The sequence below is a fragment of the Ambystoma mexicanum genome, chromosome 9, assembly GCF_040938575.1.
Source record: "Ambystoma mexicanum isolate Mex_15411 chromosome 9, UKY_AmexF1_1, whole genome shotgun sequence".
NCBI lineage: Eukaryota > Metazoa > Chordata > Amphibia > Caudata > Ambystomatidae > Ambystoma > Ambystoma mexicanum.
The window spans coordinates 606,521,935-606,548,911 of NC_090931.1; positions in this window are offsets into that span (position 1 = coordinate 606,521,935).

The following is a 26,977-nucleotide window of genomic DNA, read 5'->3' on the forward strand; positions in this document are numbered from 1 at the left end:
TAATGGGGAGGCCGGCAAATTTTTGGTGCGCACCTCAGCCAAAACGACTTAGCGAGGTAGAACATCCTGTGCTCAGTACTTATTGTGGCCTTTTAATGCAGAAATTGCGTTTGATTCATCAGCAGGTGCAGGAGGCTCTACCAGTGAGATACACCGGTCCGGGGCACGCACTGGAGCCAGGCGACTGGGTGCTGCTAAACATTTTTGAAAGAAAATCATCGTTAGCACCCAGGTGGCGCGGCCCCTATCAACTACTCTTGGCAACGCAGACGGCGATACGGGTGGATGGACGGAAGTTGTGGATTCATGCCACCTATGCCAAAAAGATCCCAACTTCGCTGAAAGACTTGCCTGACACAGACGACCGGAAAGAGACAGCGGTCCCAGAAACGAAAGAAACTGTTGCCAGTAAGCTGCCACCAAATGTGCCCGAGCGAGAAGTGAAACTCGAAACGAAGCCTGAAACGATTGCCAAAAAGGGGGAAGGGCAAAGAGTGCTCCAACGTTGCCCAGCAGAATCTACATCACTGTTGGCTGACACAAAATCTGCATTGCAAATACCGGCAGACACTAAACGTGTACCCCTTTGGTGCCCACCAGCACTTGCCAGCACGCCAAAGACCGAATCTGCATCACTGGCTCGGCGCACACCAGCACCTGCAGTAGCGCCACAGGCTGACTTTGAGCCTGGATCTGGAAGTGCACCGGCACTGTTCACGGATCACACAATAGCAGGAGTGAGGCGATATGATTTACGGCCTCGAAAGACAAAGTGATCCACAGTTCTTTGGTGCTTATGTTAACCTCTGGTTCCGCTCATGGACGGAGAAGGAACTAGAGGTGTAGAGGAGAGAAGTGTGAGAATTGTTCAAATCGGACAATTCAAGACTCGCAGCTCCTCGGTGCAATCATAAAAAGTACATGTGTCTGAACCAGAGCGGACAAGCTGGGTGCACATGGTACTAAGGCAATAGATAACTGATCAAAAGTCCTCTGAGCAGTATGAGAAAGGACAAGAGATCCTGCCTAAAAACAAATAAGCAAATACAGGCTATAAAGGATTGGCAGAACTGAACTGTGACAATTCCGTTGAACTTATTGACATCAGAACAAGTGCAACGAAGAGAGATATCCACGACAAACTCTAATAAGGAAGAAGGACGATGAGAAACATTTCGGGTCCGGTTTCAGCCTCCTCCTGCACCGCTGCTGAGAATAACTTAATTGTAAAGACTGTAAGCTTAAGGGAAACACATGGTAAAAAAAATGGTATGCTGGCACTGACACTAATCATGTGCTTCACGAGGATGGTAGCACCAATAACGACAGCCTTAGTATTATGGTATGTGGAATCTATACACCCATTGGGAATGTTTTTACCAATAGTTAATATATCCACTATTGAAAGCCTGGTTCAGGTGATTACTTCTACCTTGTCCCCAATGGAAGAAAGACACAGGGAAGGGTATGGGAACAATACGCTGTTACTAATTATGAATATGACACATGCAATTCTAAAGAAAACAAATTTCTGGGTATGTGCCCATTTACCGCAGCATGCTGGGAAAAGGAAAAGGTTGGTATGTACAGCCATTACCATTAAGTTCCTCATGTAGTGCATCTTTAAGTGCAATGTTCTATGGGAAATGGAATAAGAGTGGTACGGGTCAATTAGACAGAACAAATAGGAATGAGTTTGAGGAAATAATTATGAGGCCTGTGGGTTGTTCCATATTCCATAAAGCACAAGTGATGACCCCAGAACCTACAAGGAAAAGTACGCGAAAAATAACATGACAAAATAGACAAGATAGATTGTCCCCACCAGTTAAAACATCTGTGATGACGTTTCGTGTAAGAACAGACGGGAACAAAGATGCAGTTCCCCCTTCTTACATTGTGAATTATAACCCGAGAACTGTCCCTTTTTGTCTGAAAAAGAAAGGCTCCTATTCAGTCAGAACATTTACTGGATGCATGAACACAGTGGTATTAAAATGGGAAATAGAACCAGTATATTTAGGAGATCCAGTCTATTTTATATGTGGAGAGAAACTGGGGAGGTACATGTTACCTAGGTCTACTGTTCCCAGGAGTGTTCCTCTTAGAAACAGCAGACATGGCCAGACTATCCAGATCTAGAACCAAAAGGAGTAGCGAAGGTGTTTTGATAGCGACTGACGTAGCACAATCATTAATTCCATTCTTGTCCCAGATAGTGAACTCCTATTACATAAGGCAGCTGTCCAGAATACTAAAAGATACCATAAACACAACGACAGATATACTATTTAACATGACGTTGGAAGAAAAAGCAATTAGGTTAATGACACTGCAAAATAGAATGGCTCTCGATGTGATCCTGGTTGATCGTGGGGGAATTTGCAAGATTGTGGGATCAGCTTGCTGTGTATTTGTAGATGACTATTCCCCTACGATTTTTGAAGCAATAAAGAAAATGCATGTCCTAAGCTCCGAACTCCCTACTGGAGAGGGGGGGCTGGGGAATAGAGTACTGGTTTTGGGGAATACTGCGTTCTTGGGGATGGAAGTTGATCTCGATATCAGTAGTGGTGTTTGGAATACTAATAACGTACTGTTGTTGCATACACTGCCTACTGTTAGTTTGCACGGAGGTAACTGAGGGATGTACGAAGGGATGTATGCATATGATAACAAGAAGAAAACAAACTTATGGCTGGGATGACAGAGACACAAATGAAATGAAAACAGTGAAAGAGTTAATGGCTATAGATATTAATGAAGATGATGATGCTTATAGTAGCATGCAAAACTCAGACATAAGTGCCTTATCGTCATCAGAGGATACAATAAATGAATGAGACCTTTGGCATACGGCCAAAGGAGGGTTTGTCACTCTAGAAAAATGGATACGTCTCATGATTGACGGCAAACGTATTTTGGTGGCCGTGGGCCAACCGTCTCATGCACGATACGATAGAAATACAGGTTTCCGAGTTTACCAATGAACGACCATTTTGATGTAACAAGGATCGCCATTTTGTTTTCTAAATATTGCTCATTGCTTTCTGTTCAAATTGCTTCACGGCACATTTTTTGCTTACACTGCTCTACTGTTAACATTGTTGTCTGAACGTGAAAGGACAAGGCCGCAGGGCCGCGAGGCTAATAAGAGTTTGTTGAAACACAACATAGGCAGTGCCGGGAAGGAATGCCCGGCTCCCTCCCGAATGTAGCCTTGAACCAGAGCCGCAGGGCATTTAATCATTTCACAGCTGCCAGCCAGTCTCGTTATATGGTAGAATATGTTAGAATAAAGCAGCTAAAGGCTTTGAATTATGCTCTTCTTACGGCCCCCCTTTACCGAGCCCTGTAGAGCGTGTTGGCTCCCAGGACAGGTCTGGAATGTGACTCTTCCCCGTATGTAGCTCGCTTCCAAGAACAGAAGCACTGTGTTCTGTTCAACAACTAAAAGATGCCTCCGCACTTGCAAAATTGCATATTGTTACTAGAATAGATATTTGAAGGTGTCATAATCGTCGAAAGTGTCCATCATCACACCGAGTTCAAAGAAACCCAATAAAGGGGGGTGTTAAACATGTCACAGCTGATTGTATGATATGCATTTTGTATATATGTAACTCATGTACGTAATTCACTCTCTTGCGTCCCTCGAGGTCTAGAGATACACGTCGCGGGGCGTGAGACCAAGTTGGCCAACTGAGACCATTTGCTTTGCAATAAATCCTGGATTTGGGAATACAACCTCGTGTCTGGCATATCTATCGTGTGTGGTGACTTGCCTTGTTTCCATATACGTGAGGGACCCCTAGGGGCCCCTTTCACAATGTGCAAAACGCACAGAGCAATCCATGGCCAAGGAGCAGAATTCCTACAAAAGAAAATAAAGATCTACCGACTGACAAGACCACTCAGATCAAGCAACGCCATTCACCTGGCACCAAAAGCTTTGTACTGAGAGACCCCCGGCCGGCCCATAGAGTCTGGGTTTGCTCTGCAATACTTTAAGACGAGATAGCTGCACCTCAAGATGGATGGGGTTGCAGGGTCTCTTACTCCCACACCAATCAATAAGGACAACTTAATGGTTTGGCAAAGGGGAGTCTGTTTAATGACAAGTACAAAAACCGGGGCTACATGGAAATCGACAGTGCGACAGCCCGTCTCGCTTCAAATCCCTCGAACTTCATACAAAACATAACTTTTATACTTAAAACGCATAATAATCTGACGTGTAACACTCAAAAGTTAACATGCACTTCTATTGGTCTGGAAAAGGTAACATTAATATAGGTGCTATATCTGCATATGGTAATGGAGTGAGGGGATAGGGTAAATACTGTCAGGTGGGCATCTAAGCCCTTCCTTCATAATGACTACTGTAAACGTCACTAAAAGTACGACGTCTCATTGGTTCTACTAACTATAGGACTCTAGATTATTTGGTCCATTGTGATTGGGTTGGCATCAACCCCATGCATAACTCTCCACTTTGCCTAGCAGCACGCAGAATGGTCAACCAGGTGCAGAACGTCCCTTAGCTCCCCCTTCCTTCCTTCAATCAATCATCACTTTATGGGCTATCTGTCAATTAGTTCACTGGGGTTGGCCCCGAAACTGCATCTTCTGTCTGGAAACATTTTGATATCTCTGTCTGGGCCGGTGCCAGGCATAGGTGTGAAACCGTGCCTCCTTTCGCTCGGCTGGTCACGTGCTAGTACACCATGGATTTGCCTCGTTTCTCTCCATTTGTGCATTTGATTTTCGTTTCACCCTGCCACCTGCATTCACTTTCTTATCTCGATTCTTCAGAGGCAGGATATTATGTCCTTAGCTTCAATTAAAAGTAGCTACTGTCTACAGCTTCTATCTATTTGACCGCGGCTTCCCTTGCATGAGCTGCCTCTGCTGAGTTTTGATTCAGCCGTTTTCCTCTTGATGCTAGAATATGAAACTTCTTGCGTTTGGCCTGTAATAACCTGGGTTGGTTCTGCTTTTTATGCAAAGTGGACCCGCACTTATAATATTGTGCTTGGTTTTGAGGTAGAATACGTACAATGGCGCTTGCCGCTCTATTCTTCTACTTAGCATAGCAAGCGGCACTGTTTTCTTTAGCTTCTTGCGGTTCCAAGCATATATACAGGAGTTAGCTGGTTGAATATCTTCATCATGCTTTCAGGTTAGCTCTCTCGTATTTCAACAATGTTCTCTTCTTTTAGTTTCACAATATCTTTATTCCTGATGTTTCGTCTCTTTGTGTCATCCTCTGGTCGTCATGTCTTCTATCTGTATGTTAGTCCGGGCCCTCGCGACGTCACCATTCACCCTCCATTAAGGGTTTTCTGGTTTCTTCCTGTACAGTACTTAAACAATCTTCATTTCGTTTCATTTGCTGGTAGGGTTTTCTCAATGGGTACCTTACTGCGGCTCTCTGCTGGTTTATTTGCTCATCATACGTCACATATTTTGGTGTGAATGTTCCTGGTACTTCAAAATGGGTGACTGGAGCGCAGGGTATATTTAGGACCTCCTCTACACTCCCCCGTCTGGTCGATTTATCAACCACTTCTATTTTCTCCTTTGGATTCATTTTACTTGCTTCTTCTGTATTCATCTTCATATCCTCTTCTGGGCTCATTCCCTCTCCATCTTCTGGTTCTGTACATGATAGCTTGAAGAAGTGTCTTTTTGTCGTCCATATCCTTATCACTCCTCTCAGGTTTTCTGCTGTCTTTACATGTTCGTCTTTGTTCCATGTCATCAGCTGACATTGTCCATTTGGGTTGCAATAAATCCATTTTCCCACATAATTTCTGCGTTTCCTGCGATAGAGAAACTTTGTTCCTTTTGGTACGTGAACACTGGCCTTCACAAAGTCTATTATTTCTTCATCAGTCAGATCTCTGGGCTTCCATCCTGTGTTGACATCAATCATGATCTTCATCCCTATGGCTCTCTTTGCAGTCTTCTGGCACTGTGAGATTATTATATTGATAACGTAAAATCCTAGCAATATCATCACTAGTAAGGCTCCTAGGAACTTAAATGCAGCCGCCATCCATTGTGTAACCCATGAAAACATCCAAACCAGCTGTCATCATTAACTTCATTGGTTTCATTGATCATCTGGTTCTGTCGGTTTGTCAGCATTCCTATAGCCTCTGTTAAGGTTCCATTTTCCTCGTCGTGAGAAGGTGTACATATGCAACATGATTCCCCTATTTTGGCACAAACTCCTCCATCAATAGCTGTGATCATGTCAAGTACATATCTGTTCTGGAGAGTCATCAGTCGGATGGCTCTTAGCTCTTCCTTGATTGAATTGAATCCTTTTATGGTTGTGTTGATCGTTTGAAGTAACTCCCATCTGGTTATCTGCAACCATTTAGTATTTGCTACAACTTGGAATCTTGGCATGAAAATCGTTGTGAATACTAATGAGGTGAGGCTGAACAGTCTGTTCATAAAAGATTGCATGAAATGCTTCTTCTGATTTGGCAGAGTAGTAGTTCTCTCTTTTCGTTTTGGCTATCAGTTCCACAGATCTCTTCTTCCTCAGGTGAGCATCTGCTTTCGAGAAACTGTCAATGCTCAGGTCGCTTTTCGGGATCACTAATGCTGGAACATGGACATTCTCAATCGTGCATATGCCTCCCCAGTTGCTTGGCAGTCTGATGTATGCTTTGGATCCACATGCCCAATAATGATCCATAATTACTGCAGTTCCATGTACCATCCCTGGAGCATCAAGGACTCATCCACAGTTCTGATTCTCCCCCATTTTCCTTGGGTCATTGTTCCTGAAACAGAACTTTGGGCTTTCCAGTGTGACTATCTGCAAGGGTCCTCCTCTGTCTTTGACCCATGTTAGTAGTTTTGCAGGTTTTGGCCATAATGGCTTGCAGCCATTCTGCACAATGTCAACAGTTTCATTGTAGAGTCCAGTGATCATCCATGCTCTGCAAATCCCCACTCCTTTCTCCCATCTGTCTGGCAAAATCACTGTTCCCCAGATCTGCATTTGGGCTCTTTTCTTCCACTTTCAAGCTTCCTCTGGAGTTTTTCCTTGGACATTTAGTCTCAGGTTTACTTCCCATCTTATTCCTGCTCCTTTAACTCCAGGCTTCTCATGTCTGATCACCTGATTCCTCGTATGAGCTGTGTTTCTCGTTTTAATGTTTTGAACATAATCATCTTCATCGGGATAAGCCGTTTCAGTTGACCATATATCAGTGAGGCATCACTTCCCATAATCTGGCCTCTAGTTTTGCACATTGCTATTTGTGAGAGACAGTGTGCTGTCTGGACATCAATTTCTACAGCCACGAAGATCTTGGATTTCCCCATGCTGTATGGTAGGAGAGCACAAACAAAGCATTCCCCTTCGGAATTTCGTCTTCCACCTTCCTTCATGTGCTGGTACCAAATGTTGTTTCCTAGGTGTGATGTGCTATCCAGGTAATCGTTCAGTTAATTGTCGTCTTCATGCGTATATTCTTTTGATTCTTAAGGTTTTCATGTAGTTTGCTATCACTACGTCTCTGAATGCATTTGTATAGCTTTTCTTTGCTGGAGAGTTCTCAGGCATCCTGATCCAAGGTGCAGGCCTTCTCATCTGCGCCATTTGAGTGGACAGGAGTCTGGCATCTCTTGCATTTCTTCATACATCTTTTTCCTGCTGGATGCAAGTGCCCATACCCACCAACCTGGCACTGGTCCGGTATATGGTTGTACTGAGGAACTAGTACTTGTCCCTTGTGTTGGAACGTGTATGCTGGGCAATACAATTTCTGTGTTTTTATTTTTCAGTTCCTCATGTAGTTTCCTTGCTCTGGCTATGTGCGGGAATAGTAAGTCTATCAACAAGTTTGCTTTTGTTTTCTCAAGAGGTTCTGATATAACTGCTTCTGTTGGCTTTTCCTTTAACTCCTCTTGTTTTCTCATGACAGCTGCTGTGATGTTTCTTATGGTAGGCAGTTTCTTCCTTTCTGCTGCTTTGGTTTGGGGTTCTGCAGTCATTAATGCTAGGCCTGTTTCTTGTACATTCAGTGTTTGTGTGCGTGTAGTTGTCAGCAATTTTTCTTCATTTAGTTCATGCCGACAAAGTCTCCGGCTTTCCTGCTCATTCATTACAACAAGTGTGTGTGTTGTTGCTAATTACATCCATTTGGAGTTCACTCCCTCTACCATCAGATCATCTAGGGACTGGGATTACTATATAAGGTCTGGGTGCTTTTGTGGGTTTCATGCATATATCATTAGGTGGGTGCATTGAAATCGGAACGCTTTGTGCACCAATATAGAATGCAGTTCTGATTGTTAATGACAGTAAAATAATGATGAATACAATACATACGTACATTATGGTTCGATACGTGCGGTGACAGCATTTCCATCCAGAGAAGCCAGGATGCCCCTCTTCTTGTGGGAGGACCAGGTTGCTGCTCTGGGCCCCCATCTTGATCATTCACCAATGTTGATGTTAATGGTTCCTTATCTAATGTCGTTTTCCAAGTTCTGAGTTTATGAGTGTCTGTTGTTAAGGGATGTTCCCCTTCCGCTTCTTTAATCTCAGGATGCAGTTCTTTTGCTAGACTATGGAAAATAAATCAAGTTAAGCAATACTTCAGTGTGTCCCTTTACTGTGCATGTTCAAAGTAGGTGAGCTCCCAGTCCACCCACTGAATCTGCTTCAGTCCTGAGGACACACTGGACACTAGTCAGTATGAAGAAATATGGAAAGCTACCAACAAATGTAACAAATGGAGTTCTTGACTCTGTTCCCTCGATCTGTCCCTCGGCGGAAGGTTTCACGATCTTCTCAGAAAGCCTTTATAATTGGAAAGTTCCACTTGCAGCATAATTCCGTGCAGTAGCGATCCCATTTGTGCAATATTAGCTGGGTCTCTGATGAATGTGAGAACATCAACATAGATTGGTCTCCCCACTAGCTCTGGGAAGTCAGTTACTAGGCGAAACAGAACATTATAAGCCCGCCTGCTGTCTTCTGGTGATAGGGACATTGGTCCAGTCTCTGTTGAGATTCAGGATCACAGGTTTTTTCCTTGATGTAAACAATATCTGCACTGTCCGTTTGCGTGAAGTGCGACCAAAAAACAAGTTACTCCTTACCTGGTAACATTCTTTCGATGGGATGTTCCTCCGACGTATTCCTTATCTATGATATTTGTATCTCCGGCTTGCTGGCCTTGGAAAAAATGTTTCCCAGTAGAGGGCATTGTGCGTCGACGTCCGTCGAGTAGGTGTTCCTCGACAGCCACCGTATCGACGTCGACGTCATCATGCCTATAAATGGCCACGCGCAGCGTCCGTTGCTCAGTTCCGTTTTGTAGAGTAAGGTAGTTATTGCATGAATGGTTACTACCCTTGAAGGAGCGTAAGCTGCAACCACAAGGGAAATGTTACTGCAGGGATGGGTGGGAGGGGCGATAAGGAATACGTCGGAGGAACATCCCATCGAAAGAACGTTACCAGGTAAGGAGTAACTTGTTCTTCGAAGGGATTGTGTCCTCCGACGTATTCCTTATCTATGATAGACTCCCATAGCAGTGGTATGTGATTGGAGGTGGGAGTAAGAGATGCCATATTACTCTTTAAGAATGAACAGAGTGTAACACAGCTTTGCCAAATCTAGTCTCTTGACTAGAGGAGGAATCCAGGCTATAGAATTTGGTAAAGGTATGTGCGGACGACCATGTGGCAGCCGCACATGTGTCTCTAATTGATGCCCCTCTTTGAAGAGCTGAGGAGGCTGCAATACCCCTGGTCGAATGAACCCTTAGATTTTGAGGGGGCTCTTCCCTGCCAGTTTGTAGCATTCCAGAATGGCTAAAATAATCCATCTGGAGATGGTTTGTTTGGTTATTGGTAATCCCAACTTATGTCCTGCGTAACCTACAAAGAGTTGGTCTGCTTGTCTAATTTTAGCAAGTCTACTGATATAAAAACTCAAGGCTCGCTTAGGGTCCAGCCTGTGTAGTCTCTCTTCCTCTTTCCCCTGATGGGGAGGAGGATAGAATGAAGGTAAAGTAATCTTCTGAGTAATGTGAAATTCAGAAACTACCTTTGGGAGGAAGTTAGGCTTCACCTGTAGAACGACTTTGTCCTTGTGAAAAATTGTATGAGGAGGTTTACAAATTAGGGCTTGTATCTCGCTAACCCTTCTAGCAGATGTTAATGCTACCAATAAAACAGTTTTGAGGGTGAGAAACCTCAATGAACAAGAGTGGAGTGGTTCAAAAGGAGCACCCTTTAGGAAGTTTAAAACTAGATTTAAGTCCCATAAGGGAACTTGGAATGATCTTGAGGGTAAACATTAGTTAGACCTTTCAGGTATTGTATTACCAATGGAATTTTGAAATACGATGGCTCCTCTGCAGTGCGCTTAAAGATCGATAGCGCTGCGTGATAGCCCTTAATAGTGCCAACTTGAAGGCCTGAATTTGCCAAATAAAGTAAGAAGGATAACACCGCAGGTGTACCACATGAAAAGGGTTTGATATTCTTTTCTCTGCACCAGCTGCAAAATGTATTCCCACGGCAGCGGTATAGAGTTTTAGTTGCTGGCCTTCTGGCCGAAATCAACACCTCCATGACGTCATCTGGAAGGTCCCAATCCTTGTACCTCAACCTTTCAGATACCAAGCGTGAAGGTTGATGGTCTTGATGGCTGGATGGAGAACCTGACCTCCCTTCTGCGAGAGAAGATCCTCTCTGTACGGGAGACGAATTGGAGGATGGATGGACATGTCCAGAAGGTCCGGGTACCACGTTCTCCTGGCCCAATCCGGAGCAATTAGGATCATGGTCTTCCGAGACCTTCTCAACCTCCTGATCATTTGAGGAATGACAGGGACCGGAGGAAACACGTACAGAAGTGGGAACTCCCAGTCCACTACGAACGCGTCTCCTAGAGCTCCTCTCGGGGGAAATTCCCTTGAGCAAAATCTGTCGCACTTCCTGTTGATACTGGTGGTGAACAGATCCACTTGAGGGGTTCCCCAAAGGGCGAAGATGTCTTGAAGAACTTCCTGAGCTATCTCCCACTCGTGGGAGACTGTGTTCTGCCTGCTCAGAGCGTCTGCTGTCAAGTTCTTCTCTCCGGCTAGGTGAATTGCCGATAGAGAGATTCCTTCCTGAATTGCCAAAACCACAGTGGCAGTGACCCTATGCCTCCTCTTTTGTTGAGGTAGTGCATGGCCGCTGTATTGTCTGTCATTATCAGGACGTTTCTCCCCCGTACAGACGGCAGAAAAGCCTTCCGTGCCAGTCTGATGGCTCTCGGCTCCAACAGCTTGATGTGTAGTCTGGACTCCGATGGAGTCCAACGACCGCTGATGGTCAAGTCGTTGGCATGGGCTCCCCACCCCGTGAGTGAGGCGTCTGTGACTACTGTTATCTCCGGCCATGGTTGCCAAAACAGTTCTCCTTTCAAGATGTTCTCTGGATAGGCCCACCATTGAAGGTCGTGGGCTACCTTGTCCGGAATCCGGAGGAGATCTGTCATCCTCCCTGAGAATTGTGACCACTGAGTCCTCAGTGCCCACTGACGGGATCTCATTCTCAGGCGAGCCTCTGGCACAAGGGATATGCAGGATGCCAGGAGGCCTAGCAACCTCAAAAAGTCGTAGGCTGGGAGACGTTGGGCATTTTGAAACCTGGTGACCATCTGCAGAATATCTTGAGCCCTCACCTCTGGTGGCGAGGCTTTTCCCTGGGACGTGTCCAGGACTGCTCCAATGAACTGGAGTCTCTGTGATGGTATCATCTCTGACTTCTTTAAATTGAGGGAGAAGCCCAGCTTGTGAAGGAAGTGGCTGACATAATCTAGTTGGATCCGAGCTTGTTCCGAAGAAACTGCTCTGATCAACCAATCGTCCAGGTAGGGGTAGATGTGAATCCCTTCCCTCCTTAGACTTGCAGCCACAACCGACATTAGCTTGGTGAAGACCCTCGGGGCGGAGGTCAGCCCAAATGGCAGAACTCGAAATTGATAGAGAGAGTTGCCAATTGCGAACCTCAGGTACTTCCTGTGCTTGGAATGGATTGGCACAGGGAAATAAGCATCCTGAAGGTCCAGAGATACCAACCAGTCCTGAAGCTGGAGGGCCTGAAGGATCTGAGAGAGAGTTACAATCTTGAACTTGTCCTTCCTGAGGAACTTGTTCAATTCTCGTAAGTCCAGGATGGGTCTCAGTCCTCAGTCTTTCTTTGGTATGAGAAAGTAGGGGGGGGGGTACCAGCCCTTGTTCCTGTCCGCTACAGGTACCGGTTCTATGGCACCTTTCTCTAGCAGGTCTACAATTTCCTGCAAGAGGAGCGGATCCGGCACTTTCAGAGAGCTGTTCCCCGGTGGATGGCTTTGAGGGATGCGTAGAAAAGGCAGGCAGTAACCTTGGGCAACTGTCTCCAATGCCCAAGCATCTAAAGTAATAGCCTGCCATTCCGTCAGATGGTGAGTTAACCTGCCCCCTGCAGGTGTCTTGTGATGGGAGACCTCAGAGTGGTTTGGGAGCGGCTGATGCAGTTGCCCAAGGTAAAGCAGTTCCTGCTGATGCGGCTTTCTTTCCTCTACCCTGTCCACCACGGGTACATTTTCCTTGGCCTCTTTGAGCCGGCCGTCCTTTGCCTCTTCCATATGAGGAATAATAGCGAAAGGACCTTCCTCTCCAAGAGGATCCTGAGGGACGAAAATTAGTTTGGCGGATTGCAGCTCCTGGTGACTTGGCTGCTGCTTTAGATGTTTGCAGTTTTTCCAAACTGTCATCCGCCTTTTTACCAAACAGGGAAGAGCTGTCAAAGGGCACATTTAAATGTCTGGCCTGTACGTCAGAAGCAAAGCCAGACTTTCTCAACCAGGCATGCCTGCGGATTGTGGTGCTTGCCGTCATGGCCCTGCTGATACTGTCAGCAGAATCAATGCCAGTTTGAAGGGACTCACACATTGCATCTTTGCCATCTCTGATATTTAAAAATGCGTCCCTTTCTTCTCCTTCCTGGAGGCAGTCAGCCGCTGATGAAGCACACTTCCAAAGAGTGTGGATGAACCTAGCGAGCGTACAAGTCGCATTAATAGATTTTAAAGCCATGCTACAGGCCGAGAAGACTTTCTTAGGCATGGCATCATATTTTGTATCATCCCTATCCTGTGGAGCAGTGGGGTATGCAGATGTACTACCTGATGAAGTTGCAGCCTGGACCACCAGATTCTCTGGAGTAGGGTGCTTAGATAGGTATTCAGGGTCAGCAGCAGATACCCTATATTTCGCTGACAACGTCTTGTTAACCGCAGGGACAACTTCAGGAGTTTCCCAGTTAGTTCAAATCTTTCTTTGTAAAGCAGAATGAAAGGGAACCACAGGATCCTCCTGTGGACCTTTATCCAGATATCTGTGAGGTCATCCTGTTGAAAAACAGGTGAAGGCGCAGACCAACCCATGAACTCCATAATTCTTGACATTAGGGTTCTATAAGGGGTTTCAGCATGTTCCCCTGGGTCTGGATTGACAGATTCCACTCCTGGGGAAGTGTCTAGTCCACTTGCTTCCTGTACTGCATCCTGAAGGTCTTTCAACCTTCTTTCCTCAGAGGCAAAAGTCTCTGGTTCAGGTGATGTGGTCCTCTGCAGCCCAAAAGGCCTTTCTTGATCAGAATCTTCCCTTTCTTCATAAATTGAAGTTAAGGGGGGATGCTCTGGCCTGTGAAATGGTATAAAACCCATCTCTAAAGCAGAGGGAGCCATCATCAGTGGCCTTGAAAAGGTCGATGTCGTTGACGCCGATGTAAAAATCCTCGAAGGCGCTGACAAAGGTGTCGAAAAAACTGGAAGAGGCCTCGAAGAACTAGAGAGGATCGGAATCCTGCTCGAGGATATCGACGACATTCTCAACGTCGTGTGGGAGGCTCTCGGTGTAACCGTTGGCTGTGGAGTAGCTGTGGGTTTTTCTTTTATCGGCGTCGATGCCGGCATCGACTCGATCGACGGATGCATCGGAGAACCCTTCGAAAAACGGCGTTGATGGCTCCGATCAATGCTTCGAAGGGGCTTTCGACGATGGCGTCGAAGATGCTTTACTTCCCGGTGGCTCATGGCGCTTTCGGGTCGACTCTTTCGCCGGGTGCTTCGACTCGCAGCGTTTACATTTTTTGGGCTTTTCACCCGGGGTATCACCCTCAGCTGACTTCGAGGGTGTCGAGGCCGCTTTCTCAAAGACGCTTAGCATCTTTTTTCTGAATTCCTCCCACTCAGCCTGAGAGCTGTGTTTTGTGGGGCAATTTACTCTTTCAGGGGAACTAGAAGACGACGACAAAGGAGATCTTCTACGTCTCTTTTTCGAGTGTATAGACCTCGACGAGTGGTGGGAGCCACTTCAAGACCTAGTCCGAGAATGCTTTCGACGGTGAGGAGACGGATGTCTCGACTCTACCGCGGAAACTTTCGAGGAAGTTAAAACGGACTTACCTCTCTCGAGCTTCCCCTTCCGCTCCGTCAAGGCTTTCGCCGTCATGGATAGGCATTCCTCACACTCCGAACACTGGTGTTTGATTCCCAGACACCACAAACAGATCCTGTGAGGATCAGTCAACGAAATTGTCTTTCCACAGTCTCTGCATTTTTTGAAACCGGACCGAGGAGTCGTCGGGTCGGAGGAAGAAGCCATCGAGTACGAGTCGGTTTTCTCGAGGAAATATGAATATATTTCGACTGTCGAACTGAGCAACGGTATTCCGAGGCACACGAAGCGCGGAAAAACGGAACTGAGCAACGGACGCTGCATGTGGCCATTTATAGGCATGATGACGTCGACGTCGATACGGTGGCTGTCGAGGAACACCTACTCGACGGACGTCGACGCACAGCGCCCTCTACTGGGAAATTTTTTCCGAGGCCAGCAAGCTGGAGATACAAATATCATAGATAAGGAATACGTCAGAGGACACAATCCCTTCGAAATTCTGGTTTTATGTTAATGTTAAAGGACATTTGTACCGCGCACCATCACCACCGGAGCGGTCCCCTGGCGCTCTGGCAGCTCTGAAAGAGGAGGAGAGGTTGAGTCAGTGGGAGGAAGCAGGAAAAGTGCAAGAGAGCAGTGATATGCTTTTGGTGGCCTCAGCCCGGTGGGTCCGTTGGCTGGGCCTGGCGTGTTTGCGTCCGGTAGTCGTCATGTACTGTTGTGCAAAACTGTGTGTTTTTGTTTTGTTGTTCAATGTAGTGAAGTTTGTGCGGTTTGTTGTGCTGTAGGTTTTGGTTGTGTTTGGTTTGGAGTTTGAGAGGTGTATGGAGAAAGGGAAAATATTAGTAGGGTTGGTTAGTTTGCGTCTCTATCCTGAACTGAGGCGCTCGGCTTGCGTCGCCCCCCTGATGCGGCTCCGTCCTGATCTGGGTCCGACTGGCATATAAGGTTCCTTACTCTACTGGCCCCACCTCTAACATGCTCTCTCATAGCTCCCCTTATCCTCCCTTCATACTCCTGTGGCCGGTGCACCTGCCAATGTCAACCTCTCAATGGCCGGTGCACCTGCCAATATTTCGACAATTCCACACCACTGTGGTGCCTGGCGGTAACTAAGGGGCAGGTGAAAGTGTTGGTGGGATTGTCTGGGGTAGTTGACTCAGTCTCCGTGCGTACCGCCTGTGTTCCAGTCTATCTGGTGTCACCCGTCCAGGTGCTGTGGGAGTTACCCTCTCGGGTCGGGGATGTCCGTGTCCTTTGCGGTTTAGTCATCCTTTTTTCCAGTTCTGGTTTGCAGATTTAGTCTGTCGTGTCGAAGAGCCAGGTTTTTAGTGATTTCCTGAATTTTAGGTGATCTTCAGTGTTTCTTATTTCTTTTGGGATGTTGTTCCAGGTTTTTGCGGCTAAGAGGTAGAAGGAGGTGCCTCCAAGTTTTTTCTTAAGGTATGGTTTGAGTTCCAGGCGGATTTCGTTGCTTGATCGGAGGGGTCTCGTTGGTTTGTAGGCTTATTTTCTTTTGTAGGAATTCTGCTCCTTGTCTGCTGATTGCCCTGTGCGTTATGCACATTGTTTTGAAGGTGATGCAATGTTTTACTGGGAGCCAGTGTAGTGTTTTTAGGGCTGGAGTGATGTGGTCTCTTCTGGATAGTTTGAGGAGTAGTCTTGCTGCTGCATTTTGGGTCTGTTGCAGTTTCTTCAGGAGGTATTCTGGTATTCCGAGGTAGAGGCTGTTTGCATAGTCGATTTTTGACGTTATTAGGGCGACGATAGTGAGTGTTTTGTGCATGAAGGAGAGGAAAGGCAGAATTCTTCTTGCTGTGTGGAGGAGGAAAAAGCATTTCTTCACTGTTGCATTTGTGGTTCCAGGGTTAGGGTGTTGTCAATTAGGACTCCCAGATTTTTTACTACCTTCGATGGTGTTGGTGTGTTTCCCATTTCTGTAGGCTTGGGATGGTGGTTTTGTTCTCTTGGTCTTTGGATACGATCATGATTTCTGCCTTTCCTGGGTTGATTTTCAGGTTGTTGGCATCCATCCAGTTGAAGACTTCTTTTAGGCAGTCGATTAGGGTTGAATGGTCGGCATCAGTGTCTTTGATTTTGTAGATGAGCCGAGTGTCATCTGCGTAGTTGTAACATGTAATGTTGTATTTCTTGAAGATTCTGATGACCGGAGTCTGATAGATGTTGAAATATAGTGGAGATAGTGAGGATCCTTGTGGCACTCCACAGTCGTTAACTCATGGAGTGGATTTAAAAGGTTTTATCCATACAGTTTCTGTTCTGTCTGCTAGGAATGATTTGGTCCAGCGTAGTGCTGTATCTGTTATGCCTATGTCTTCTAGTCTTTTGGTCAGGGTGTCATGGCTAACTGTGCCAAAGGCTGCGGAGAGGTCGAGCAGAATAAGGGCTGAGGTAGTGTTTGAGTCTGCGTTAGTTTTTAGGTTGTCCCAGATGGATAGTAGTGCTGTTTCTGTTACTCTCGCTGGTCTGAAACCGATTTGAGCTTGGTCCAGCAGATGGTGTTTTTCTACATGTTCTTGGGTTAGTTTATATATGTAGGTTTCTAGAAGTTTTGCTGGGTAGGGGATGTTAGAGATCGGCCTTTAGTTGGAGAGGTCATCTACGTCACCACTTGTGTTTTTTAAGAGTGGCTTGATGTATGCTGATTTGAAGATCTTCGGTACAGTCCCTGTTGTTACAGACTTGATGGTCGTGCAGAGTAAGGATACCTCCGTCCCCAAGTACCGCACAGACAACACCAGAAATACTGCCTGTGTGGTCTTTGAGGCCACAGGTGAAGTGGTTCGTAGGCCTGGATTCGGGAACAGCCGGAAAAGGACCCCTCGAACGCTGTAAGGCAATAGGTTATAGGATAAGCACAGAGCAGTTGGCAAGAGTAGAACCCCAGGAAAATGATCCTAAATGGCTTACCTAATGTGTTGGCAAAGATGTTCAATGACAGCAGAAAGGCGTTGGGGGTTCCCCAAGTGGTGGAGGGCGGATGTTGGGTATGCAGACAGGCAAGCGCTCAGCATGAAGGCCAGAGGCCAAGAATCCAGGGCAAGAAACGAAATCCGTAAGGCAAACCAGGGACAGTCCAAGGGTCAGGCAGCGAGAAAACAGTTCCAAAACGAGGTAACAAGAGGCAAAGGCACTAGGAATCCAATGTAGCAAAGGTAGTCCGGCAACTGGTGATCCAATGTCAATACTTGGGCAAGGCAAAGGCAATCCGTGGTACCAAAAACGTGGTCGAGAAAATCCGTAGAGTCAGTAGCAGAACGAGCGTCACGAAATCCAGGTGGAAACAGTTGTGAAGCGACGCTCATTGACTTCCGGACTCCTTTATCCCATGACGGCATATCACGTGATGGGGAATGACAGAAATCACGTGATACGGGAGTATTGCTGCACTGGAGAGTCACGTGACGTGCGGATCCTCCGAGGTCCATTCAGGGCACCCTGGTGACATGGAAGCCTCCAGTGTAGCTGCCAGGAGCGGGAGGGAAGGTAAGTGCCAGGTGTATGAGTAAACCCCCGGGTATGACGATTGAATGGGCGCCTGAACCTGCGTGCAATCGGATGTGTATGTGAGCGAGTGGGACGGCAAGAGGCCGAGGGTGGGGGCGTGGCACCCGCAGAGGGGTTGTTAGGTGTAGGAGACGTAACAGAGTCCCCCCTCAACGGCCCACGACCTCGTGGGCAGGCAGGGCAGTCCCTATGAAATCGAGCAACAAGGAGAGGGGCATGGACATCAGAGGAGGGAACTCAGGAGCGATCCTCAGGGCCATAACCCACCCAGTCAACGAGATACTGAAGGTGCCTCCTGTGAAGGCGAGACCCATGATGGCATTGACCTCGAACTCATCAGGAGTGGACAGTGAAACGGGAGCAGGAGGAGTAGTGATATGGGTAGGAGAAAGGCAGGGCTTGAGAAGGGAAGTATGAAAAACCGGGTGGAGCCGCCAGGCAGAAGGGACCCCAAGGCGAAAAGCAACAGGGTTCAGGACGCGAGTGATTCTGTAGGGACCAATAAAGCGAGGCAACAGTTTGCGACAACCGGGGATGCGTAAATGCCGGGTCGACAACCATACCCGATCACCCACGTGATAATCAGGGGCCGCTGTCCGCTTCCTATCAGCCTTTGATTTCATAACTGCCTGTGCCTCATGAAGATGGACAAGGGTTTGAGCATGGACATCGGCCAGATCGCGAACACAGGCATTAGCAGCAGGAGTGGCAGAAGTGAAGTCAGGTAATGGGAGAGTGCGGGGATGCTGACCGTACATAGAATAAAAGGGAGAGAAACCCGTAGCAGAATGTCGGGCATTATTATATGCAAACTCAGCGAGATGGAGTAGGTTAAACCAGGAATCCTGATACTGGAGGGTCAAACAACGCAGGTACTGTTCCAGGGCCTGGTTTACTCTCTCCGTCTGCCCATCGCTTTCTGGGTGATAGGCAGAAGAAAAGTGAGCATCAATGCCTAAGAGCTTGGTGAGGGCACGCCAGAAGCAGGAAGTGAACTGTGACCCACGATCCGATACAATGACCTGCGGAAGACCAAAAAGACAAAAAACAGCCTTAAAGAACAGACGGGCAAGGGTCGGGGCTGAGGGAATGCCGGTACAAGGGATGAAGCGGCCCATTTTGGTGTAGGAATCTACTATAACCCAAATGGTATCATAGCCCTGTCTGCGTGGTAGGTCTGTGATAAGATCCATGGAGATGGTATGCCAAGGCCTGGGGGGAACAGGTAGTGGTTGGAGTAACCCCAAGGGACGTCCTCTACGAGCTTTACATTGAGCACATACTCAGCAGGTGTTAACATAGTTATCTATGTCTCGTCTCATGGATGGCCACCAACACCATCGGTGTAACAACTCATGAGTACGTTGCTGTCCTGGGTGGCCGTTGATAGCCGCGTCGTGGGACCAAGCAAGCGCCTGATTGCGGACGTCGTTCGTGGGAAGGTACAATCTACCCTGGACGAATGGCAACCCCTCCTGAAGTACGATATCCCATTCATTGAGTATGTGTGGATGTTGGGAAACCCATTGCTTGATGGCCGTAAGCATGGGTGGGGATGGTGTACATAGACATATGACATGGCCCTTTCCTAAAACCGTGTCTGGGAACAGAGGCAGCGTTTCCCCCCCAGGGGAGCGTGAAAGAGCGTCAGCTTTGCCATGGACTGAACCCGGCCTGTGCTTAACCACAAAGTCAAAAGCAGCAAAGAACAAGTGCCAACGCACCTGTCTGCTATTTGCGCATTTAAGCGAGGCCAAGTCCTGGAGGTTCTTATGGTCTGTGTACACTATCGTCTGGTGCCTTGCCCCCATGAGGTGGTGCCGCCATACCTGGAGGGCATCCTTTATGGCCAATAGTTCCTTCTCGGTCACCGTGTAGTGGGATTCGGCTGCGGAGAACTTCCGTGAATGGTAAGCAACCGGATGTAAACAGCCCGTGTCAGGGCATGGTTGGGACAGCACAGCACCTAGGGCAAACGAAGAGGCATCTGCTTCTAGTACATACGGTAGATCTGGGTCGGGGTGCTGCAACACAGGGGCTGAGACAAACCTAGATTTGAGTGTGTCAAACACCATCTGGTGTATGGAGGTCCAGGCAAAGGGGACAAGAGGGCTAGTTAACGCTGTCAAGGGAGATACAATGGAAGAAAACCCAATTATAAATCGTCGGTAAAAATTAGCAAAGCCGATAAAAGATTGTAATTGTTTGGTGTTGCCAGGGATTGGCCATTCCGTGACAGCACGGACCTTGGATTGATTCATCGATAGCCCCCCAGGAGAAATGTGGAAACCCAGGAAGTCCACCTCTCTCACATGGAACGAGCATTTTTCGGATTTAGCAAACAATGCATTCTTCTTTAGGCGTGATAGGACTTCCCTGACATGAGAGACATGGTCCTCCAAAGAGGAAGACAAAATCAGGATGTCGTCTAGATAGACCACCACATACGTATCCAAGATATCAGAAAAAATGTCATCGATGAAACGTTGGAACGTTGCAGGTGCATTGCAAAGCCCGAAGGGCATCACGGTGTACTCGAACAACCCCTGTCGGGAATAAAACGTGGTTTTCCATTCGTCACCGCGTCGTATTCGGACCAGGTTATATGCCCCTCTTAGGTCTAGTTTGGTATAGATCGATGCCTTAGTCAGCCTATCCAGGAGCGTGGAAATAAGAGGGATAGGATATCTCTTCTTTATTGTGATGGAATTCAATCGCCTGTAATCCACGCATGGGCGCAAATCCCCCTCTTTCTTTGGTACAAAGAATATAGGACTAGCAGCCGGAGAGCAGGACGGTCGGATATGACCCAAACGCAATGCCTGTTGTATATAGTCCTTTAGGGTTTGTTCCTCGGATGGTGATAGCGAGTAAACCCTTCCTTTGGGTATGGGAGCTTCTGGAAGGAGGTCGATAGGGCAATCATAGGGCCTATGTGGAGGTAGGCCTTCGGCTACGGTCTTATCAAAAACCATGTGGTAATCTTGGTATTCCTTGGGAATGCCTGCCATAACGGCTCCCACGGTGTGTGCTGACGTACCGTCAGGTGCCGTGTCGCTGATGTGGGAGGAAGCCATGGCGCCGAGAACAGAGGCAGGAGATGAGGGTGACTCGGGTTCTATGAGGCAGAAATGTTGGCATTCTTCTGACTCAAATAGCACATGTCCCGTACCCCAGTTGATTAACGGGTTATGGTGTTTCAACCAGGGTATTCCCAATATGACCCCGAACTGGGGTGTGGTAATGAGGTCGAACGACAAGTTTTCCTTGTGGGTACCTTGTATGACCACCTCCAAAGGTGCGGTTTGATGCTTAATCGGGCCGGAGGCTAAAGAAGTGCCATCAACAGCCTGTACCGGTTCGGGATGATCCTTTTGGATCAGAGGTAGGTTAAGACGATGCGCTAGCGCAATGTCCATAAAACAACCCGTGGCTCCGGAATCTATCACTATCTGAACAGCGTGAATGATGTCTCTAGTGGGTTTCAATAGGGCTTGTACTGTAACAGGTCTGATAGGACCAAATGCAGGAACAGCGGGGGTCGTGAAAGGGCTCGCCGGTGCCCCCAGTATCATGGGCGAGCCTTCTGAAAACCCGGCCTGTTTCTCGGTCGGCGGGGGCATTCTTTTACATAATGTCCGTTCAGACCACAATAAAAACAAGCATTGTTGGTTCTTCGACGTTCACGTTCTGACTGTGTTATGGGACTGCGGATTCCGCCTATTTGCATGGGCTCGGAACCGCCAGAAGTTGGCGCTGGAGATGGCTGCCCAAACGTGGATTCCATCCTTCGTTCGGATTTGCGGGCGTCCACCTGTAGGGCAAGGTCTACAAGGTCTGTGAAAACAGAAGGAAGGGCAGGGACCACTGAAAGGGCGTCCTTCGTAGCACCACTGAGTCCTCGGTAGAACACGATCGCCTTCTTTTCCTCAGGCCAAGAGGTTTCAGCGGCGAGTTGGTTATACCGGGTGATGTACTCAATCAATGTTTGTTTACCCTGTGTAAGGTCCAATAGTTCCAGGTCCCTTGCCTGGGCCTTGTAGCGGGTATCAAACACTTTAGCCATCTCCGTGACCTGAAGCTCAAAATCATACAATACAGGATGGTTGCCCTCCAAGAACGGATTTGCCCAAGTGGCCGCTATGCCTGATAGATGAGAAGAGAAAAGCGGCTTTCGTAACTGAATCAGGGAAGGCCTGAGGTCTGCACAAGAAATGGAGTCTGCATTGATTTATGAAAGTGCGGTAGGTCCGTGGGTCTCCCTGAAAGCGTTCTGGGGCAGCAAGAGGAGAGGAGGTTGGGATCAATACAGGGGCAGGAGCGGGAGCAGGTGTGGCCTGGACTGGAGGGGTGGCATCCCTAAACTCGATGTCCGCAGACGGGGAATGATGTGCGCTTTGTAGGAGGTCTAGGCGGTGGTGAATGGTGGCTGTGGCTGTGGCCATGTCAGTCCTAAGAGCCGCTACGGCCTGCATTAAAGCGGTCACGGGGTCCCCGGCGGAGGAATCCATACTCCGACGCCAACGGCTTCACAATCTGTTACAGACTTGATGGTCGTGCAGAGTAAGGATACCTCCGTCCCCAAGTACCGCACAGACAACACCAGAAATACTGCCTGTGTGGTCTTTGAGGCCACAGGTGAAGTGGTTCGTAGGCCTGGATTCGGGAACAGCCGGAAAAGGACCCCTCGAACGCTGTAAGGCAATAGGTTATAGGATAAGCACAGAGCAGTTGGCAAGAGTAGAACCCCAGGAAAATGATCCTAAATGGCTTACCTAATGTGTTGGCAAAGATGTTCAATGACAGCAGAAAGGCGTTGGGGGTTCCCCAATTGGTGGAGGGCGGATGTTGGGTATGCAGACAGGCAAGCGCTCAGCATGAAGGCCAGAGGCCAAGAATCCAGGGCAAGAAACGAAATCGGTAAGGCAAACCAGGGACAGTCCAAGGGTCAGGCAGCGAGAAAACAGTTCCAAAACGAGGTAACAAGAGGCAAAGGCACTAGGAATCCAATGTAGCAAAGGTAGTCCGGCAACTGGTGATCCAATGTCAATACTTGGGCAAGGCAAAGGCAATCTGTGGTACCAAAAACGTGGTCGAGAAAATCTGTAGAGTCAGTAGCAGAACGAGCGTCACGAAATCCAGGTGGAAACAGTTGTGAAGCGACGCTCATTGACTTCCGGACTCCTTTATCCCATGACGGCATATCACGTGATGGGGAATGACAGAAATCACGTGATACGGGAGTATTGCTGCACTGGAGAGTCACATGACACGCGGATCCTCCGAGGTCCATTCAGGGCACCCTGGTGACATGGAAGCCTCCAGTGTAGCTGCCAGGAGCGGGAGGGAAGGTAAGTGCCAGGTGTATGAGTAAACCCCCGGGTATGACGATTGAATGGGCGCCTGAACCTGCGTGCAATCGGATGTGTATGTGAGCGAGTGGGACAGCAAGAGGCCGAGGGTGGGGGCGTGGCACCCGCAGAGGGGTTGTTAGGTGTAGGAGACGCAACACCTGTTGATAGTGATAGATTTAGAAGGTTTCTATAGTGTTCTGCTGGCGATCTTTGCGCGAGGATTGATTTGTAGATGTCAGGGGGACAGGGTTCCATGGGTGATCCCGCTTTCTTGCTTTGTTTTACCAGCATTGCAAATGCCTCTGCTGATATTTCAGGAAAGCTTTGGAGTTTGTGCTGTGGTTCCGTGTTAGGTTTGTTGGGTTATAGGTTGTGGTTGGTCGCTTGTGTATGGTTTGTCGGATGTCATTGATTTTTTTTTTTTTACGTGGTCTGCCAGGTCGTTGCATAGTTTTTCTGAGGGGCTTGGGGTGTTATCGCAGCCTGGTGGGTTTCTCATTTCTTCAATTATGATAAACATTTCTTTTTGTGTGTTGCTGGCATTGTTGATTCTGTTATCGTAATGTCTTCTCTTTGCCTTTTGAATTTCCTTCTTGTATGCGCCGATTTGTTTCGGGTACAGTGTTTTTTTTTCCCTGGGTTGTATTCTTTCCTCCATTCCAATTCCATCTTTTTGTTTTCCTTTTTCATGTTGTTTAATAGTGGGGTGAACCATTTTGCCATTGCTCTTTTTTTTGATGGGGTGAACGGTTTTTCTGGGGCGATCTTGTCTATTGTATCCGCGATCCATTTGTGCAGAATCTCTGCTTTCCCCTCTAGGTCCGCTAGCTCCAGTTCTTTAGTTGAGGGTTTCGTTAATTAAAATTCTTAGAATAGGTTGCTTCCTTTGACGCGTTTCCAGTTTCTTTTTGTGGTGGTTGTGAATGTCGGATGTAGGCTTGGGTAGGCAGAGTGATCACGAATGGGATGATGAGATGGTCGCTCGACAGTATTTGTATAGGAGGTGCCGTGGTGATGAGTTTTTCTTTGGTGCAAATTGCATCTAGGGTGTGTCCTGCCGAGTGCGTTGCTCCTTTGACTAGTTGTCGTAGCTTCATGGTGCCGAGTTGTTCAATTAGTGAGTTTTGGGAGTTGGCGTGGCTGTCTTCAAACCAGATGTTGAAGTCCCCCAGGATGATTAGGTGTTCGTGGTTGATGGCTAAATTGGTGATGGCTTCTACGAAGTTATCAACGAATGTTGCATCATATGTTGGCGGTCTGTATACCAGGATGAATGTGATGTTGGTTTTTGGGCTCGCTGTTAGGTGTATTACCAAGGTTTCACAGTTGAGGATGTTGAGTGGTTCGTCAGTTTTTATTTTCAGGTGTTCTTTGAATGCTATAACGATGCCTCCTCCTTTTTTGTTTTTTCTGTTTATTTGTACGCATTTGAAGTCGGTCGGAAGGCAGCTTTGGAGTGTGATTTTGTAGTTGTCGTCCAGCCATGTTTCTGTGATGAACAGGATGTCAATGCCGTTGTTGTCGAGTAGGTTGAAGATCTCTGTCGAGTGTTTTGACATGGATCTTGCGTTTATTAGATTGCAGTGAAGTTTGGAGGTGTTGTTTGGTTTGGGCTTTGTCAAGGTCGTCTTCTGCTCGGTGTTGAGGTTTCCTTCCTGGTTGGTCACTTGTTGGGCTGTGGGATTCAGGTTGTCAGCATCTGCAAAGAGTTCTTCTGGGTTTTGTCTTGGGTTTTTAGTGTTTTCATCATGTTAGTCTTCCTGGAGTTGTGGTTGTTGATTGGAAGTTCCTCTTGCTTTGGTGATGTAGGGGGTTATTGTGTCGGTCAACTGTTTGTTGTTTCTGTTGGTCATCCTTCTTCTCCTTGCTTGCGTTAGGTTGTTTGATGTTGCTGCTTCTAAAGGTGGGCTGGGTTGCCGTGGTGGCCAGTTGTCTGCGAGGTATGGAGTTAGGTAGAGGGAATTTTCTCTTCTCTTAGAGTTGCTTCGGTTGGTGTTCTTGTCTGTGAGGGTCCAGTCTATGGTTGTTCTAAGTTGCTGTTCTGGAGTGTTTGTTCTTTCATCTCTTCGTCTTCTCCTTGGAATGGGTTGTTTGCGCGGCATTGTAAGATTGAGAGTTGTTTAGTCTTTGTTTGGTGACGTCTAGTTGGTGCTGCTTTGGTCTGCTTGTCTTGTGGTGTAGTGGCGGGTGAGGGGGTGTCCACTACTAGTTTGGGCTCTGTCTGTAGGTGGTAGTCTGGCTGGGATTGGCAACTCGTTCAGTGGCTGTCCTAGGAGGGGAAGGGGGGTGGTAAGGGTTATCAAGTTGGGTGTTATCAGTGGCTCCCTTTACTGTCCGTCTCCCTGTGCGCGGTTCTCTGTGGTGAGCAGGCTGTGTGGGTTGGGTAGGGTGTCTGCTGGTTGGAGGGTGGCTTAGACGGGCGCAGCTTGGACTTTTGCCTTGTGATGCGAGAGGCCCTAGTCAGAGAGACCCCCCATCGTAATTCACTGGTGACTTGAGAGTTAGCTAAATTTGCGATTGATCTAGATTTGAGATACCGGTTTGGTGGGAGAGAGGCCTATCAATGCCGTTTGGAGATCAGACAACGCAATTTTGTCACAGAGGCCCTGCTAAGTTTGAGACACCTGTATAGTGGGAGAGAGGCCTATCAATGCAGTTTGGAGATCAGACAATGCAATTTGGGCACAGAGGTCTTGCTTTCAATGCAGTTTGGGGATCACACAATGCAATCAATGCAGTTTGGAGAACAGACAATGCAATTTGGGCACAGAGGCCTTGCTATCAATGCAGTTTGGGGATCACACAATGCAATTAATGCAGTTTGGTGAACAGACAGTGCAATTTGGGCACAGAGTCCCTGCTAGGTTTGAGACACCTGTATAGTGGGAGAGAGGCCTATCAATACAGTTTGGAGATCAGACAATGCAATTTGGGCACAGAGGCCCTGCTATTAATGCAGTTTGGGGATCAGACAATGAGATTTGGGCACAGAGGCCCTGCTATCAATGCAGTTTGGAGAACAGACAATTCAATTTGGGCACAGGGGCCCTGCTAAGCCTGAGACACCTGCGCAGTGGGAGAGAGGCCCACCAATGCAGTCCGCAGATCAGACAACGCAATGTGGTCACAGAGGCCCTGCTAAGTTTGAGACACCTGTATAGTGGGAGAGATGCCTATCAATGCAGTTTGGAGATCAGACAATGCAATCAATGCAGTTTGGAGAACAGACAATGCAATTTGGGCACAGAGGCCTTGCTATCAATGGAGTTTGAAGATCAGACAATGCAATTTGGACACAGAGGCCCTGCTATCAATGCAGTTTGGAGAACAGAAAATGCAATTTGGTCACAGAGGCCCTGCTAAGTTTGAGACGCCTGTACAGTGGGAAAGAGGCCTATCAATGTAGTTTGGAGATCAGACAATGCAATCAATGCAGTTTGGAGAACAGACAATGCAATTTGGGCACAGAGGCCCTGCTATCAATGCAGTTTGCAGAACAGACAATGCAATTTGGGCTCAGAGGCCCTGCTAGGTTTGAGACACCTGTATAGTGGGAGAGAAGCCGATCAATGCAGTTTGGAGATCAGACAATGCAATTTGGGCACAGAGGCCTTG